This window comes from Passer domesticus, chromosome 6 (assembly GCF_036417665.1).
Source record: "Passer domesticus isolate bPasDom1 chromosome 6, bPasDom1.hap1, whole genome shotgun sequence".
In the NCBI taxonomy this organism is placed as follows: Eukaryota; Metazoa; Chordata; class Aves; order Passeriformes; family Passeridae; genus Passer; species Passer domesticus.
In genome coordinates this window covers 72843256-72862493 of record NC_087479.1, presented here as the reverse complement: position 1 = coordinate 72862493, position 19238 = coordinate 72843256, and the positions used below count along the sequence as shown (strand labels likewise).

The 19238-nt window shown below is 48.9% G+C and overlaps 1 protein-coding gene and 2 long non-coding RNA genes across 3 annotated transcripts in view; 2 read left to right on the top strand and 1 right to left on the bottom strand.

Moving 5' to 3' along the window:
- The window catches only part of LOC135304013 (zinc finger and SCAN domain-containing protein 2-like), a 291747-nt gene that overhangs the window by 9022 nt on the left and 263487 nt on the right, over window positions 1–19238 (top strand). The gene's annotated exons all lie outside the window — the stretch shown is intronic.
- On the bottom strand, window positions 4668–6983 carry LOC135302282 (uncharacterized). Its single transcript, XR_010363986.1, has 4 exons — window positions 6835–6983; window positions 6581–6722; window positions 5871–6263; window positions 4668–5084 (listed from the first exon to the last, which is right to left on the bottom strand). It is a non-coding gene; the product is annotated as an uncharacterized LOC135302282 (long non-coding RNA).
- LOC135302281 (uncharacterized) lies at window positions 12430–15421 on the top strand. The gene is made up of 3 exons (XR_010363985.1): window positions 12430–12544; window positions 12866–12983; window positions 15033–15421. It is a non-coding gene; the product is annotated as an uncharacterized LOC135302281 (long non-coding RNA).

The window sequence follows — 19238 nt, the reverse complement described above, 5'->3', positions numbered from 1 at the left end:
TGCTCTGCAATGAACACCCAGAAGAGCACCGGCAGCTCCACCTGTGGCCCCCCTGGCCAGGCCTGGGCCATGGCGTTTCCAGCACCAGAGACTGATCAGAGACTGAGTGAGCCGAGCTGCAACCAGGGGAGGGGACTGTTCTGAGTTTGCTTTCCTTGGATCAGTGAGAAGTTTTATTGTTTAATATTGTTTGGTTTCTATTGTTTAATAAACAGGTTTCTTTCCACTTTTCTCCAAGGAGATATTTTCTCCCGAACCGGTTGGAGGGGTGAGGGGCAATTGAATCTGCTATTGTAGAGAAGCCCCTTTGGGGGTTATCTCCCAAACTTGCCCTAAACCAGGACACTGCATCAAATAAATCAACACATTCTGAGCAGAGGAGCAAGAGGATGCTCCTCTCCACAAATCCAGCCTGTGGACGAGGTATATGTCAAATCCTCTGGGGGAAAGCCTCTTATCCCAAAATGGAAAGGACTCTAATTGGTACTTTTAATCACTTATACAGCCTTTAAAGCTTGAAGCGATCACCTCTTGGCTACACTGTTCCAGAATTAAAAGACTTCTGCAAAAGGCAAGAGGAGTCCACAAGTGGACCTCAGAAAGAACAGAAGAAAGCAAGATGCGCTTCACACCATCATTGTCTTCCCGATATTTCTGATCAGAATCCAAGCCACAGTAGGTGACTGTCACTACCATCATGATCTCCTTGGCCTGCGAGATCCTGCTAGATGGAACATTCAAAAATATTTGGGACCTAATTGGCTAAAAGGGAATAATAAGGTAAAAACACTTTACACCATTTTAAGGATTAATGACCAAGCAGTTGAAGATTGAGGAAAACCTGACTCCATGCTGGCCTTTCTTGTCCCACCTGAAAGCAGGACCTCTATGGCGTGTGAATTTGAAACTCACAAACCTCTTTTAGACGAGATTACTACAGCGACCATGCGCATCCGTGACCTTTCTAACAAGCAGCGTGTGAATCCATTTTCATGTGATTCCTATCAGGATTTTTGTGCTATGCAAATTAAAATGGGAGACTATAACCTAGCACAAGATAGTTCCCTTCTTCTGCAGTGCACAGGTGGGGTGGGAGGACCATCATCACACAGAGATACAGGAATTGAGTCTGCCAGGGATGCGACCCAACAAATATTGTTTCCAGCAGGCAGCTCTTGTGCCACTAGAATGACAAATTGTCCTGCTGGTATGCTTAGTACATGGAACAGGTCTCACAGAGCATCTGCTTCTGAGAATTGAATTTCATTCTTGGCATATTCCAGGCCATCAGAAATAATAACCAATCAAGTTGGAGGGGAAGCCGGGAGCACAATCATCCTGTTAGGGTATATCATGCCCAATGTCATGACTGTGTGATGGCAACCCAGATATGAATGGACTCCTGACAGCACAACTACATCCTCTTGTGGGCTGAGGTACTCAGAATACTCAGCCATTTGTACTGGGAAATTTAGTAAAGTAAGTGTTTTTTGTAATACTACCAGGGGCCAGTGTAAGGTTTCTGAAGGTTTCTGAAACGCTTGCCTAAAGGCAGGCAATGTATCTGAAGAAACCAGTTACCATGCCTTGGGTACTCGACAAGGAGCAAAACAGAATGGGTCACACAATAGGCATTTAAAATTAAAACAAACAACTTTACATGAGCAAACAATGGCATAGCACGGGACCCATATGTGAAATAATAAAGTCTTTCACTCTGTGGTAAGAAAAGTAAATGAACAATCGTTGCTTCTAAATCCACAGTTCTCTCTGAAAACCTGGAGGTAAAAATACAGGCTAATAGATCCAAAATTAAACAGCAATACTACCCATTCATACAGCAAAGCCTAAAAGGCTGGGAGACATGGATACATTCCCAGACACCAAATCATAGGTCTAAAAAAGGCTTAAGGGGACGGTTTGGGTCTGAACTGGGAATATGAAATTCTATTGATCAAGAAGTCTTAGCCAATAAATGAAGCACTGTGAATTCTTATATTGGACAGACACAAACTCCTCTCAGATCAGCCCTGCTAACACTTGCCCAGACCTACAGCCTGGCAGCTAACCTATTAACCACCCTGGCCAACAATACACAGCAGGATTGTTTCCAGCAGTTGTTGGCTTTATGGAAAAACTACAGGGCAACATTTCTTTAGCATTTCAATATAGACAAGCTCAGCTGTGGCTATGGTCTGTAATCTCAGGAAAACTTAGAAAAAGGAGAGCTGGGGAAATTGCCAAGAGAATTAACTAAATCATGCCTAAAAATGAAACCACAAAGGAATTTGAAAAAGACTTCCACACTTGGTGGCAATTGGTCAGTTTCACACAGAATGAACAGAACCCTGCAGTCTTTTACATTAACTATTAAGAATGCAACAAAATACTGTGTAATTCCAATTTTGGCCCTTTGAGCTATAAGAACTCATGTAACTGTCACACCCATTCAGGATAATGTGTGGGCCATTTTCAACAAGAAAACTGGAAACTGGCAAACTCTTAGTATCAAAGCATGTGTGCCAAGGGATGCACTGAATTTTGTGTGCAAAAATGCAGGGCTTGACAGAGAGGATCAGTGTCTGCACACTGAGGGCAGCCCTTGTATTTGTGAAATGAGCCCAGTAACCCATGCACAGTCACAGGTATGTTATGTGGGAAGGGGATGTGCCTGGGTGAGATCTGCTTGCACAACTATTACAACAGATTCATTAAATGAAACTGCTAATGATAACGTCTCTATTTGTAATTCACAACCAAAAGTAGATGTTAATTGAGCTGCACCACACAATAACTTCTCTTGAGCTTATGCCGAATGCGTACGATGTGTATCACAAAGCACCCAAATTCCAAACTGGAAGGATCATTGATGTTCTAAAAGAAATGCTGCACCAGCCTAATATAGAATGGCTAGTGGCAGAAGTCAAAAATGCATCTCACAGAGCCTTATGGACACTCAAATTGCTATCAAAGAAATTATCTAAATCATCACCAAAATAGAGAAAGACAGAGAACATCATGAGTCAGATGTCTTCTTGTGATGGTCAAATCTGGAATCACCAACAGCTCCTCAGATTTTTAGCTTCCTCAGCAAACCAGTTCTAATTAAAAAAAAAAAAAAAAAAAAACCCTCCTCTTAACCATCATGAACCTATGGATGTGGTAGAAAATTAAAAGAGCAGCATAACAGTACATGTCCTGTGGACTGTGGAGGGAATCTTGCAAAAGAATTTGCATCAGGATAAAGAGAAGGGGAGGATGAAACAAGGCCTTTGTTTGACATAAGCACAAGCAATTCACATAAGCAAACAAGTACTTAGCACAGACACAGGGAAGTACTTAGCACCAGTTAGCATAAGAAAAACCTGGGGGCCTAACTTGACAGGAGAGGGACTTGAAAAAAGCTTTAGACACATTCCACACATTCTAGCAGAAGAAAGAAGGGCAAGTAGGGAATGAGCCCTGTGCAGGGAAGCCATGAGGAAGAAGTGCTGCTTTAGGGTATGGAGACCGCTCTGGCCAGCGCCTGGACATCAGCTTCAAGTACAGGAATCTGACAGAATGTATTTCTAACCCGCTGCCTATGCAATCACCTCAGCAGGGTAAAGATGGATGGTATTTTTGATACAATTCCTACATCAACCCACTGAAATTTATACATGGCAGAGAAGCATTTTGGTGGGTGCAGACCCCTGCCCTCCCGTCAGTTCAATAAAAGGGCTTTTGGTGGACAATGCATTTGTCTGCAGATCTCTTTGAATTAGGGAGACCCCTCGGGACTGCTGTATCCTGAGGGAGCACCATGGGCCCTGACCTGTGCCTCAGCTTCCTGGACCGCTCTTGGCCAGCATCCTGACGTGGATGCAGGACAGCTGCCAGGCACTGCTGGGACCCAGAGGGACAGGACCGGCTGTCTCGTGCCCACGTAGAAGCCCTCACACAGCCAGGGCCACCCCGAAACCAGACAAAGGCTCACGTGTCAGCAGAGAGGAGCAAGGAGCACTGGGCTCCTCTCAGGGTATCTCAGCATGGTGCTGCAGTGGGAGAGGCAGGCAGGCCACCCACTTTCAGGGCATCCCCTGCATCAACAGGGCGTGCATTTTGTCCTTTTCATCCCTCCACACCAGAACCAGGCCTGACATCTCCTCCTCTGCAGTTTTTCCACTTAGGACGTCATCTCACGCTTGGCCAGTGCATCAGATGAGGCCGCAATGGCTTCTGATACCACCTCCATGCCAACCACAGCTCCACTGTGTGCTGTTCCTCTTTCACAGTTTAACTTCCCATCAATTGACCAATCCACTGTTTCTCTCAAGGGTCACATTCCCACCAGTTCATCCATAAGGTTTCCTTCACTGTCTGTTCTTCATTATCTTGCTGACGTGCACAGCAGCGGATCAAATGTGGCAGGGCCTTAGACACGACTTCACTCCTGACACACAGACTCCTTGTGCCACTGCTGGCCTTCCGTGTGCTCAGCAGGATCTGTACCTGCACAGTGTTGTGGAACTGCACCTTCAGCACAGGGACCGTGCCAGCCTGACCTGCCCTCGTTCCTCTGGGTCTGTGCACAAAACACGGCGTGGCAGAGAATGGCAGCAGGGGCCTGTGTGTCCCAGGGCCCCGGATTTGTTCTGCTGCAGCTCCACAGGGATGCAGGCAAAGTGAAGGAGCCAAACTGTTTATTAATAGAAGGCGAAGCAAAGGAATGAGCTGGGTGGGGAAAAGGGGAAGGGCAGGATCTGAGGACTAGAGGGAAAGAGCCGTGAAAAGGGAGGGAGAGTGGAGGGAAAAAGAAGGGATGGGCAGAGTCTGAGGGCTGGAGGGAGGGAGCTATCTATAAGCAGGGAGAGGGCTGAAGCCATGCAAGTTTCCCACAGGCTTAGCTGTGCCAATCATCAGCAGTGCCTGGAGCTCCAGCTGGTCTCTTCTGGTCTCAAGGCAGTCTCATCTTCCATGGCATTTGCAGGTCTTCAACAAACACTGGTTCTTCTGAGCCAGTTCTGTAACTCTCCAACTGAATATCTGTTTAACAACTATGTTTTTCTGGGAAGGGCTGTCATCTCTCCTCAGGGCTTGAAGGGCTGCAAGGGAGAGGAACAGAGCCACAGTCAGAGCCTGGATCTGTGGGAATCCTAGGAGACCGTCCTGCCAGGGCCATCCCACCCAGCTCTGGCCATGGCCAGAAGAGAGGGGGTGTCAACTGGATCAGCTGGCCATGAATCCACCCCCACCCTGCCCCCCTTTCAAGCCATTCCCACTGACTGAGAAGATGTCTTATTCTTTTCCATCTCTTCTTTGCCTCTCTCTTGGGATTAAAATACTTTAGTGTCAGCTCTGCCCCAGACTATCAGTGTCAAGTATTTCTCTGGGTGCTTGGGGGTAGGTTCTCCCCCTGTAGCTCTCTGCAGGTTGGTGCTAATTCAAGATGTTCCCTCAGGTTCAGATGTTTTGCTGCCTGAGCAGAGTGTGCAGAACAGGGATTACAAGCACTGACATTTGCTGTGCTAGAAAGTGCAAAGGACACATTTGTGCCAATGAAGGTCACACCTTGAACTAGGAGGATCAATTCTTGTGCTCCCCAGAGTCTGTGGACAGAGGGGGTTTTCCAAAGGAAATCTTGGTCCATGTAGGGCTGAGGCTCCCTCCAGGCTGGCTCCAGCCCCTCACGGTGCCCAGGAGCAGGGCTTGCCCACAGCACAGTGCACCCTCCTGAGCCCTGGGGCTGCCCAGGGAAGAGCCATGGCTGAGGCTCTGCAGGAGCACACAGGCTCAGCCCTGCTCCAACATGGGATCCGTGGGCCAGGGCACACTGGGCTTTGCCCCTACAGCTCCCAAGTGTGTCCAGAGAAACTGCAAGAGAGGCTCACCTCTGTCAGTGGGATCCCTCTGTGCACAGGGACCCCCACTCCTGGGGTGGCTATGCCAGGGACCTCCAGCCCTGGGAACCTGGAGCAAGTGGAAACTACAACTTTGCAAAATGCTGCCTGTGCCTGAAGCAAATGCAAGGAGAACTGGGGTGTGAAAAATAAAATTTGTTTATTACAGAGAAACAGCAGCAAAAATACAGAACACATTTACATTGTAAGAATATTTGTAACAACAACAATTGATAGAACATATATATACATAAGAACCTATCTAGCAAAAATAGATGCAACATATTTACAGAAGACAAAAAGCCCTAAAACCTATAAGACAACAACAAAATGTAAAAGGTATGTACAAAAGGGTGACATCTCTGTCCATGATGTCCATCGGTCCTGGAAGAAAAGCAAATGCCACGGTCACTCCAGTCAGGCACAGAGGGCTCTTGCATGTGCCCCTAGGCTGGCACATGCTGGCCCAGCAGCAGGACTCTGCTAGCAGAACTGAGCCTGGCTGGGTCTGGCATGGAGCTTGTGTGGAGCAAAGCAGGCACAGGACAGGCTGTGGATGGCCACCAGAATCCAGTGCCCTGGCTACAATGTCCCTGAGCAGGGAGCACCCAGCCCAGCCCCAGCCTGGCAGCAGGAGACCCACTCTGCCTGTCCTGCTGCTGGCATTGCTCTTCATGCCAAGATCATGGCCTCTTCCTCACCTTTTTAATCAATGTCCATGTCCTCAATGGACTCTTCCACATCCACTTCCATCTCTTCTTCCACATCCACATCCACCTCCATCTCCTCCTCCATATCAATCTTTGCATCTACCTCCATCTCCTCCTCTCTGTCTGGGACAGCCTGCAGAGGTAGCAAAACCTCAGAGTGGGGTCCCTGTCCCACTCCATGCCCACAGAGCTCCAGCCCACCCGGGCAGGTGGGGAGTGTCCACCTCCATGGAATGGCACCATACCTTCCTCAGGACAAATGGGAGCATCCTGCAGGGCTGGATGACAAAATCCAGGCACTAAGGATCTTTCAGGAGTGATGGGGTTATCAGGGGGCAGGTGACAAGCAGAGTGGGCAGGAGCAGGGTGAAGAGCATACGAACACAACGGCCAGTGGTTGTGTTGTGCCCTTTGCTGGGCGCTGGACGTTCCAGCTGGAGCATGGGCTGTGACATCACAGTTCCCAGGCTCCATCTGAAGTGGACAGTGGAGACCATGGAATGATGGAGTCCATGAACGGTTGGGCTTGCAAGGGAGCCTGAAGAAAAACATCTTGTTCCCAGCTGAGCAGTCTTCCCCCAGAGCGTGCTGCTCAGAGCCCTGTTGCCAAGGATGGGGCATGCACAGCCTCTGTGCACAGCCTGGGCCAGTGCCCCACCACCCCCAGTGGAAAAGAGCAGCTTCCTTAGATGCAGCTTCAATCAACCTGCTGCACTTGAAAGCCATCCCCCCTTGTCCTGTCAGCACAGGCCCTGTTGAACACTCTGTCCCCTTCTTTCCCGCAGGACCCTTCCAGTCCTGCAGAGCCACAGTGAGGCCTCCCAGTGTCTCCTCTCTCCAGGCTGAGCATCCCCAGCCCCACTTGCCCAGCAGTCAGTCACATCAGGGCCAGTCAAGGCTGCAGGGTAGCAAATAGCTTCAGGAACTGAGAGATGCAAGCTTTAGACCCATGTTTGCCTCTAAATGTACAAAATTAATAACAGTGGAGGGGAAGATGGTGGGACACTGCTTCTCTTCTAACGGGTGATTTTTTTCTTCTTTTCTGTCATGCTGACCCAGGTTTTTCTGTTTGAAAGGAAGCTTTGCACAATGTCCATTGTCTTCTGCATTTGTGAAACACCAAGCAGAGTCTGGGCAGGCTGATATGCAGAGCACAACCTGAAAATATACTAGTGATCCTGAGCCTGGGGGATGCAGCTAAACCCAGCCAAAAGGAATGAGTTTGGCTTTGCCAACTTCACCAATCATTTATAAAAAAGCAAGCAAAAACCTCAAACCAAAACAGATAAAAACCAAACATACCCGAATTAGGGCTGTCTGTGCAGGTCCATGGCGGCCAGGGGCTCTTCAGGATCTGGCAGAGGCTGCCCAGCAGGGAGTCCATGGGGCACAGAGCCCCAAGGCTGCTGTGGGCACCACGGCACAGGGGCCGTTCCCAGCCGCAATGCTCCTGGCCTGGGCTGGGCCTGCACAGGGGCTGGGCCACCATGGCTGGGCCAGCACAGGGCCACCAAGGGGCCACGCAGCCGCTGCCGGGGCTGACAGCAAGGCCAGGCACACACAAGCAATTGCTGAGCATGGCCTGTGCTGGCCAGGGCTGACTGTGCCACAGGCAGAGCTCAGCTGCCTTTGGGGCTGCAGGAACAGTCAGGAGCCCAAAGAGCCTCCATGGCTGTGCTGAGACCAAGGCTGGAGCAGGGAAATGCAGGGCTGCTGCGGGATGGGGAGGACATTGAATTCCAGCACATACCTCAGCTCTCTGATGATCCTGGTACCATGCTGGGCCTTGTTTCAGACTGGGGCAGAGCAGATGTTGATGGGACAGGAGCCCTGTGGGGCTGTCAGGGACCTGCAGCTTGCAAGGTGCTCTGCTCTCCCTCAGGTGCTCTCGGAGAGATCCAATCCCAGCTGGGCACTTCAGGGCACAAGTGGCACTGCCTGTTCATGGGCACACAGCTGATGTCTGCCTGGAAAGGGGCACAGGTTTTAATACCTGTTGGTGTCATAATATACCAGAAAATATTTTTTATCATGGTCATTTGAGTACTTTTAAGAAATAGCAAAATTTTCCCATGAGGAACAGGAATTGCCTGGATCTCATGGATTCTTCTACTGATGGCAGGGGAAGAAATACTGACCTTCCCCTCTACCTTTTCCACCAACATTTAGTCTGATATTTAATGACCCTCTTCCATCAGGTGTTTCCAGCTCTGCTGTTTAAATGGCCATGTCTAAGGACATCTCTTCACTAGACCAGCTGGATCTATGTCTTTTCCATTGCTCCCAGATTTGCTCCTCTAGATACTCTCTGGTCATTCAAGTGCTTCTCCACTGACTGGTTTCGTGCTTTGATCTGCAGGGAGTTGTCCAACCTCTCTGAGGTTAAAATAAATATCACATTAGTCAACATCTTACTTGCATTTATATCAATCACAGAATTACATTTTCTTATGTCTTTGTCTAAAACTGTTCCTTATAGAAATCCATGGGAGATGGGGGACATGTCAGATGCTGCTGGGACATCACAGAGAACTGAGGGAAGAGCTGCGTTGGTCATTAAACTGCATCATGTTCAACTTGTGTTTGTTGGCAAGGAACATTTCTGTGCCTCTGAGTGTCACCAGGCCCTGAGCCCAAAGGACACAAACCTGATGAGTTGTGGTTCCCACTGCAGGGGCACTTGGACCTCAGCTCTGCACAGGAGAGCTCTTCATCCACTTTCTCTCTTTTCCTTCCTCTAGGCATGGAGGGAGCTCGTGACTTCAGCCTGTGCCTCATGTGTGCAAGGAGCAAATCTGGGCAGAATTGGGGCAGGAAGCGTTTGGGGAGACCTTGGGATCTGTGCTGGGCACAGAAGGTGTTTTCTATTGCTCTGAGACTGTCTGCTGTGCAAAGTGGATTTAATATCCAGCAGAGGAATGACTTTTGCATTTGATGGACCTGTGCCTTGTTGCGGCCTGGTTCCAAGGAAACGCAGCACGACGGCCCAATGCTTTTGGCCGTTCGGGCTAAGGACACGCAGACATCAATGTGATAGACGGTCCAAAGGCCCTTTATTGGTTTTCTCCTCGGTATATATACCCTTGGTCCTTCCCCTACCTTCGGGGTCTGACTTTTACCTTATATGGTTAGTAAGGGGACTGGGTGGAGGCAGTGTTAGTGGGGGGGTTACATTCTTGGCCTTTTGTCCTGCGGCTATCTCTTATCTCTGGGGAGTCAGGTGAGAGAGGCCCTATCAGGTTTCCGTGACAGCCCGAAATCTTCCGATCGCCTGTCCCTATTCTCTCTGCCACAGTGCCTTTCCTTGGCTTTGTTGGCTGACAAGAAATGAACATCCCGCTGTGTCTCGGGCAGCTCCTTCTCCATGGAAAGCAGGTGGAAGTTGGAGCCAAGGAGCTGAAAGCTGCAGGTGCAGCCTGGGCTGGAGGGAGCTGAGATTTGCACAAGGCTGCTCTGAGTGCCAGGGCTTGGATGAGGTAAATGGTGGGGTGGGATTAGGGACAAAGTCTGATTGATTGTCAGCCATGGACAGTCTTATTTTCATGTGCATTCAAAGTGCATAAGGAGGTACTTGAATTCAGTGTCAGTTGGAGATTGCACATATCAATTTCTGATCGGGAAAAAAAAACCTAAACAGGATCTAAAAAGCATTATATTATTGTCTTTTTAAATAGAATATATTCAGTTTGAATACAAATCTGAAATCTGTCTAATTAACCACAAATTATTTGAAAACTTAAATAGAAGTATTCCCAGAGGCTTGGCTTGTTAAGGTGTTCTGGATGTTAATGAGCCTTGGGACACTGAATTCCTGCACTGAAGAGCTGAAGGCTGAACAAGCCTCTGCAGCAGTGAAATCCAGCAGCAGCCTCCAAGTTGCTGAGGATGTCAGCAGCCCCCACTGAGGCCATCCCTGCCCAGAGACCGTGGGGGAATGGGTAGACAAGGAGAGTATCCCTGGGGGTGGGCCAGCAGAACTCAGAGGCACCAGCGGCTCCAGCTGGGAAATGGAGTGTGGAATGTGGCTGGGAAAGCCCTGCCTGGGCTGTGCCAAGCAGGACAGACAAGCTCTTACCCTTATCCACTGGAAAAATTATCTCAATGAGACATTTAAAAGGAATTACAATTATTTGTATACTCTGAGTTGGATGCAATGGATAAATATTTGCAAGAGATTCTCAGGAGCTCAAAACAACCAAAGAGCCTGTACTGGCAACTTTGGAAAACCAGAGAAAATTTGGCAAAAGGTTCATTATGACATTGTAGTTGTTTTGATTTGTTAATTTAAGATATTTTTAATTTTGAGATTTTTAATTAATGTATTGATGAGTGTAGTGGGTTTTAATGTTGGTTAGCTGTTTATGTATTTATTTTGTTGTGAGATAGGTTTACAAGAAAGGTAAAGTAAAAAAAATTTTAAGAGGGTATAAAGAAAATTTGAATGAAAGTAACTAAAAGAAAAAGGTAGTAAGAATTAAAACACATTCTTTAAAACGCTTTCTTTTCAACTTCTTTTTTTTACTGACACTGTAGAGAAATAAAATTTCTAGTTGGTTTACTATTTCTAGGATAGCCGTTTTTAGTTTACTTAGGGAGAGAAAGTTTTCTTCTTAAGGTTATGGAGTTTTTTTTACAACTGAAAAACATAGGTTTTTTTGTGGCTCTTAATTTTGTCATGGATAACAGTTGTCTAGGGAACTTTGTTATTGTGAAGTTGATTTTATTTCTATAAGCTTTTTTACAGATTGTTGATGGTCCATGTTGACTTATGTATTATTGTGTTAAAGATTAGCTCTTTAAAGGTAAAAGTTTTTATTACTTACTTTTAAAACTATTTTTATCTCTGAGAATAGAGATCTTCTCTTGGGGGTACTGAATTGCTTTTTTTTTTCTGTTTAAACTTCTTATGAAATTACAGTTATTTTAACGTTTATTTTAGTATGGAGGTTTTTGTTTGATATTAACTTGAATATTTTTATTTTTTATAATTTTATTTCCTATAAAAAAGAGTTTTTTCTTTATAGCTTATAAATAGATTTTCATTTTAAGATTAAGGTATTCTTCAGCTTTTTCATTTGGGATTTAATTTCTTCTTTACTGACTTTGATGGGTTTATACTGTTTTTTTTTAATATACTTGTATTTTGTTTTTTTCTTGTACTTGAGGGAGGATTGAAGTATTGAAAGGACTAACACCTGACCCGCCGGTAACCTGTGGTGGAAATTGTGGTTGGGTTGTGTTAGGATTAGTTTTGTGGTGGGTTTTTTGCTTTTTTTGTGTTTAATTTTAGTTGTTGGGTTATTTTGTATAGGTTGTGGGTTGTAGGGGTTTTTTGTTTTAGTTTTTGTGGGGAGGGGACTTGATGGTAAGATTTTCACAGCTGTGGCTGGTTTTGTTCTGGTTAGGGTGTTGTAGCCTCTTTTGTTTTCCTGTTTGGTCATTGTTGGGGTTTGGTTTGGTCAGAATGGGGCCCATGGGGGGTGGCCTGGGGAGGGGGGAAGGGGCTCAGCCTGGGGCAGGGCTGCTTGCTTTGGTTTGGTTGAGATGGGAGCCAGGGCTGGGCCTGCTGCTTCTTTGTTGACTGGAAAAGAAAGAGGACGTTCCTGGTTTTTTTCATCTTTAATATATATGTTTCACAGAGGTGTGTTCAGTACCTTAGTGGTTTAACAGATTTGTCAGTTACACAAAAATTCTGTATTACTTTTTAAAATTCTTCTCATGTCAAACCATGACAGGCATTCAATCAACAAAAAACACTTCTGAAAGCATTAACATGTTCCAATCAACTTCACAAACTCTTAGCCTGTTTAATTTAAAGTTACTCAAAATTTGTAGGAGCACAGAAACAGAAGGAGAAGACACAGAAAGAGAAAGACGAGAAAGATACAGAGAAGCACACACACAGCTACAAACTTCTGGATTCCAGCAGTGTTCAGATGGAAATTCCAAGAGGAGGTAGGGTCAAGATGTGTGCTTGCCTTGTGGTCAGCCTTCAATACCCCTTGGTCTTCCTGGGCCCTTCCCCCAGGAGGGATTTGGGCTCATTCGGTCACTCAGGAGCTGGGCTGGGGGCTCCAGAGGTGGCTGTGGAGCATTGCCTGTGCTGTGCCAGGGACTGGCAGCCACTGCTGGGCTGGGATAGAGGCTCTGGGGGGATTGGGGTTGCAGGGCCAGGCAGTGCTGGGGTTCCAGGGCAGGGCAAGGCTGGACCTGCCCCTTCCTCCCCCACACACAAGATGTTTCCAGCCAACAATCTCCTCCTGTCTGTCACAACAGGGAGTGTTGGAAGTGAAATCCCAATTCTGACCATGGGCACCTGGATGAGAAGGACAGTTCTTTTCCATAGGAAGGAAAGCACAGAGCCCCAGTGTTTGGAGAGCCTCACTAGTCCAAGGTCAGCCAGACTTCTCAGGAATGGCAGATTTTGTCTGGGAGCAGTCTTTGGATTTAGGGAATTTTTGAGATGAAACCCCAGTCTCAGCCATGGGTGCCTGGAGAAGCAGGACAGTTCTCTCCCATAGGAAGAAGAGCATGGAGCCTTCCCCAGTGTTTTGGGGACAGATGGGAAGTGATCCACTGCACAACAGACATTTCCTGGCAATACTCCAATTTGGAACAATCCCTGGATATAATGAAATTTGGAGGTGAAATCCCACTTCTGGCCATGGGTGCCTGGAGAAGAAGGACAGTTCTTTTCCAGTGTTTCAGCAGCAGATTAGAAGAGACCCTCAATATGCCAAGGTCAGCTGGACCAGTCAGGCAGTCCAGGGGAGGCCAAACTAGCCAGATATGTTCTATGTTCCCTTGGTTTTATGAGGTCCTGCAGTATCACCATGGTCTCCTTGGTTCTATGGGGCGCCACAGTGTCCTAATTGTGCTCTGATTCTATGGGGTCCAGCAGTTTCACACTGGCCCCTTGGTTCGATGGGGTTCCACAATGACAAAATGGCCTGTAGGTTCCAGAAGATCCTGAAATTTCACAATGTCCTAATGATTCCATGAGGCCTTGCAGTGTCACAATGGTCTCCGTGGTTCCCCAGGCCCCACAATGTCACATGACTCCTCTGTTCCATGAGCCCTGCAATGTCACAATGGACCTTTGGACCCTGGGGGTTTGCAGTGTCACCACAATGGTCTGTTTTGCTTCTGCAGTGTCACAATGGACCACTGATGACATCAGGCCCCACAATGTCACAATGAAACTTTGGCTCCATGCAGCCCTGCAGTGTCAGAAAGGCCTCTTGGTTTCACAAGGCCCCACAGTATCACAATGGCCTTCTTGGTTCTGTGGGGACCCCCAGGGTCACAATGGTCCCACTGGTTCCATGAGGCCTTACAGTGTCAAAATGCTTTGCTTATTCCATAGGGCCCCATAGTATCTTCATGATTCCATGAGTCCTCTCCTTGTCACAGCGGCCCCATGGTTCCATGAGGCTGTAAAGTTCATGGATCCACGAGGCCTTGCAATGTCACAAGGGACATTTGGCTTCATGGAGTCCCCTCAGTGTCACAATGGCCCCTTAGTCCATGACACCCCAAAGTGTCATAATGGTCTCTATGGTTCCAGGAGGCCCCATGGTGTCACAAGGGACCCTTGGTTTGATGGGGCGTCTCAGTTTCACAATGATACCTACATTCCATGGAGTCATACAGTATCAGTACAGTCCCCTTGGTTCCATGAGCCCAGCGATGTCACAGTGCTCTCCATGATTCCATGTGGCCTCACAGTGTCAAAATGGTCCCTTGGTCTCACAAGGCCCCACAGTGTCACAATGGTGCCTTGGTCTCACAGGGCCCCACAGTGTCACAATGGTGCCTTGGTCTCACAGGGTTCCACAGTGTCACAATGGTCCCTTGGTTCCATGGGCCCTGTGCTGCTGCATTCCCCCCTCCCCTTCTCAGGCCGCCCTGCCAGCTCAGAAATGCTCCTTGGGCCTCAGCCTTGGCCAACAGCCCCTGGGCTCAGCTCCTCTGCAGCTCAGCACAAACACTGTCTGCTCCAGGCACTGCTGTGCCCAACCAGCTCCTGGTTGCTGTAGGAGCAGCCCTGGGAACTGGTTTTGTTCCCTCAGTGGCACAACATCCCTGTTCTCACAGTGCCAAAGAAAGCTGTTGATGCCAAGTGCGGCCAGGAGGAACCATTGCTGTGACTGAAGCCTCTCTCTTGGGGCCCTACAAACAGCGCTGCAAAAGGAGCCCCTTGGAGCTCTCCTGGGCCAGCGACTCCCTCTGAGTGGGGCCTCTCCCAGCCGGGAACTCTCCCGTTTGCTGCACTCGGGGATCCCTGAACAACGAGGGAGCCTGGGCCGATCCCCCCACTCCTCCAGGCTCAACCCTTCACTCGCTGGGGAGATGCCAAAGCATCCACAGGGAGCATTTCCTGCCCTCAGGGGAATTTCTCACAGGTGCTTTGCACTGACTCTTTGTGTCTGTGTGCACACAGGAGTGCCTGTGCTGGGGAAATGTGGAAGAAATGCTGCTCTCTGAGGGATTGGAGTGCCTTGGATAGCTGAGTTATTCAGGCCTGTAAGTAAGTGTCATGGTTTGACCCTGGCACAATGCCAGAGCCCCCATGAAAGATATATTTCCAAAATGGTTACTGTGAGATGTAACCCGGAAACAGAACAAAGCAGGCTCCCAATTGGGGATGGAGGGAAAAACACAACACTTTAATAATCTACAACACAGAAACATAAGGGGAAAAAGAAAAAAACCACACACAACAATCCACAATGGAACACTCCCAAAACAATCCTCCTCCCCCCAGTCCTCTAACATTCAAATGTCAGTCCAATCCCCTCCTAACACAAGCTCCCCCCAGTTCATCAGGAAAGAGGAGCCTCCCTCTTGCATCACGGGCCTCCCCTGGAAACACAGTGGAACCTCCTGTGATTCCATGTCACACGCGGCAGCTGCCTGAAGAAAATCTGCCGTGGTGACCATCTTCCTTCCATGTCCAGTGCTCTCACCACCGCCCATGGATCTAAACTGCTCCTTAGGTCCTTTTAAGAATGCATCGTCCAGTTCCAAGAAGTGGCCACCTCTCACTATTTGAGACACCTGTCCCCCCCACATTTTTACTCTCCTGGGGCCTGGGTCTCGGGAACAGAGATCTTTCGCTGAAGGCAGAGGGCTCCACCACACCCTCCCCTTCAGTCTCTGTTCTCTCTACTCTACTTCTCCTCGGGGCCTTATCATTTTTGTCTTCTGGCCAACTGCCTCCCCCCAAGGTGCAGTCTCTGCATTATCAAAATAAATTAGTTTCGCCTGTGGCTATGTAAGAGAAAAGTCCAGCCAAAGCCACTCCAATCATGTCCTCCATCTAGGGCACTGTCGTCTGCTGGCATTTCTTCACTTACTCAACCCTTTTCTTCTTTCCCATGCTCTGTCCCCTCTCAGTCCTCAGCTGGGGAGGATCAGTGTTTTTACAGCTTCCATTGTTTCAATACCAAAAGAGTTAAAAGCTCAGCCCGGTCTCCCAGCGGCTGGGCACCTTGCCCCCCACCTCCTCCTGGCCGTGGTGCCGGTACGAGATATCAAATTTCAAGCCAGCACAATCTCTGTCATTCTCTCTTGGGGGGGGGGGGCTGCCCAAACTGTCCCAGTTCTCTTCCACCCCTGCCTCTTGCAGGGGCTCCCGCCTCCCTTCCCTCACAGGCTGCATGGCCTCCCTATTCCCCACCCAGTCACAGCTGAGCAGGGAGAGGAGGTCAGACCAGCTTACCTGCTGGCTCCAAAGAGGGAGTTTCTCCAGGAATCCTCTGCTTTTAACCCCTGTGTGTTCCCAGAGGTGTATCCAAATCCCCAGTGGCCACACCAGGTGCCAATTTCAATTCTGGCCACTGATTGGTTTGACCACGACTTTTCCAGAAACTCACTTCTGGGCCAAACCACGACAGTAAGGTAAAGTCATGATGTCTAAGCTAAGTTAAATGCTTCTAAGAGTTGTTCTTCTGCTAAGTTGTTATGTTTAATATAAGTTATAAGATGAGCTAAATATTGTTAAATGTTATTCCACTGTTATATTGCAAAGTCATAGTTTTTTAGTAAGGTTAAATAGTGTTAAGTGCTGTTCTTTTGCTAAATTGTGAAGTTTAAGGCAGAAATTAAGGTTAAGGTTAAGTCCTGTTAACTCTGAGCTCTGTTCAGCTTTTAGGCTGTATTCCTTTTATCCTTGCCATCACTGTCCTTGTGTCACACACACAGGGACAGTTTTCAGTTCATTTCTGGTTTGATTGCCTGGATTTTGTTTGGTTTTGTTGTTGCTTTGTTTCCCTGGTTTTCCTGAAGTGTCCAGTCAGGAACAGAGTGACTCTTGCCAAGAAACTCTGTGCTGCTGTCCCTTAATATTAAATCTGGTTGTTGCTGATCCCTTGATAGGGATTTTTTCAGCAGTCTCAAGCCCTCGTTCGTAACAGGGTGAAGGAGCCCTGGCCCAAGCTCTGGCCATGGGGGACACGGGGATGTTTCCGGGGGGTCCCTGTCCCCCTGACCCACCCCCCATGGCCCCGGCCCCCCTTCCCCATGTCAGGCTCTGGGGTCGATCTCGTGGAACATTCTCTGGGGGAGGCTGCGGCGCCGGGGGCGGGGGGACCCGGGGGGGACAGGGGACCCTGCTGTGCACGAGCAGCGTTGGACTGCTCTGGGGGGAACTGTGAGGGGGGGCTGGGGCAGAGTGACCTCCCCAGTGACATCACACAGCCCCTGTGACCTCACACAGCCCCTGTGATGTCACACAGCCATATCTGTGCTATCACACAACATTCTGTGATGTCACAGATCCCCCTATGATGTCACACAGCCACCTGCAATTTAACAGCCCACTCTGAGATGTCACACAACACCCCTTTGATGTCACAGAGCCAACTCTTGGATGTCTCCCTGGAGTGTCATGCAGATGCACTGTGATGTCACAGAAGACTCTGTGATGTCACAAACTCACCATATGATGTCACAGCCTGCTCTATGATGTTACACAGCCACCCTCTATGATGGCAGGATCTGCTCTATGGCCTCACACCGTACTCTATGAAGTCACAGAGTGTGATGTGACAAACCCCTCAGCGATGTCACAAAACCTTCTCTGTGATGTGATACTGACACTCTGTAATGGCACAGCACACGCTTATACCGCACAGCCAGCTCTATGATGTCCTGCAGCCATGCCATGATGTCACAACCTGTGCTGTGATGTCACACAGTCCCCTCTATGATGTCATAGCTGCTCAATGGCCTCACAAGACAAACTCTATGATGTCATAGCCCAATCCATGACCTCACACAACAAACTCTGTGATGTCATAGCCCAACCTGTGATGTCACACAGCCCCCCCATGGCTGTCACACAGCCCTGTGCTGACATCACAGCTGCTCTGTGCCTCTAGGACACAGCCACAGAGGTGCCGCTGTCACACAGCCCCCTCTGGGACATCCCCCAGCCCCTGCCAGGGCTGAGCCCCTGTCAGCTCTGTCTGTGCCCTGCTGGTGTCCCTGAGCTGCCCTGGCAGTGCCCCAGCCCTGCTGGGCTGTGCACAGGAGCTGCTCCTGGCCGGAGCTGTCTCTCTGCAGCGCTGCCCTTGCCAGGAGCTGCCTCTGGGCCAGGAGCCCAGCCCAGCTCAGCGGCACAGACACAGCAGCAGGACTTTAATGATCCTCTGGGGATTTGGTGCTCTTTGTGTCTGCCATGGCCAAAGTGCTTCCCAAGTTGGCTCTGTCAGGGCCTTGCAGCTGCTGCCCATCCCTGTGCCCTGTGCAGACCAGGCTGTCCTACGGTGTCCTTGCCCTGCGCCTCTGTCCCTGCAGGCTGTCGTCATCCCCCGGCTGCCCCACCTGGCTGGCTCCTTCCTTTGCTGACAGCTCTGCCTCCTGCCTGCCCACACAAAGCCTTGGGCTGCTCCAGGCTCCTTCTGGGGGATGTGTTGCACCACAGCCCTGCCCTGGCAGGGAAATTCCTTTCTCCTGGTGAATAGTCTGGGCCTCCCCAGCGGCCTTTGGCACTGTTATTTCTTCCTCAGGCTCATTCCCACTATAAAGAAAAGCTCCAGCCTCTCTGAAACCACTCATCAGTCCCTCCCGGTCTACTCCTGTTCTGTCCTCAGTCTCCACGCCACTGAGCCCAGAGCCATCAGCCCCTCCCTGCTGGTTATGTGATGAGGCCTCCAAACCCCACCTTGGGAGATTTTTGGGTCCTCTCCAAAATGCACAAAAATGGAAAAATAGTGGTCAAAGTCATTGTCTCCCATATCTTGCTGTGACAGAACAAGGGTCAATATCTTTAAACTGAATGAGGAGGGATTTACATTTGTTAGAAGGAGAAATATTTTACAATTATGAGAGTGGCTCAAAACTGAAACTGCTTTTCTAGATAAGTGAATGCTCCATCCCAGGAATGCTTCAAGAGCAGGAGCTTTGTGCAACCTGACATAGCGAAACCCTTTCCCCTCCCCAAGGACAGAATTCCTGTTGTGTGAGTTCTCTGATGTGCTGGGTGCCCTCACAATACTTCTGGCCAGAATGTCTGCTGAAGGCAGCCAGGCTGCTGCAGGGGCAGTGACCTCACAGCCATCACCATGGCAGCCCTGTCCCCTGGGCCTGCCTCTCCCCTTTCCTGTGCCCCTGCCTTGTCTCTGCTGGCATGAAGAGTTTTGTC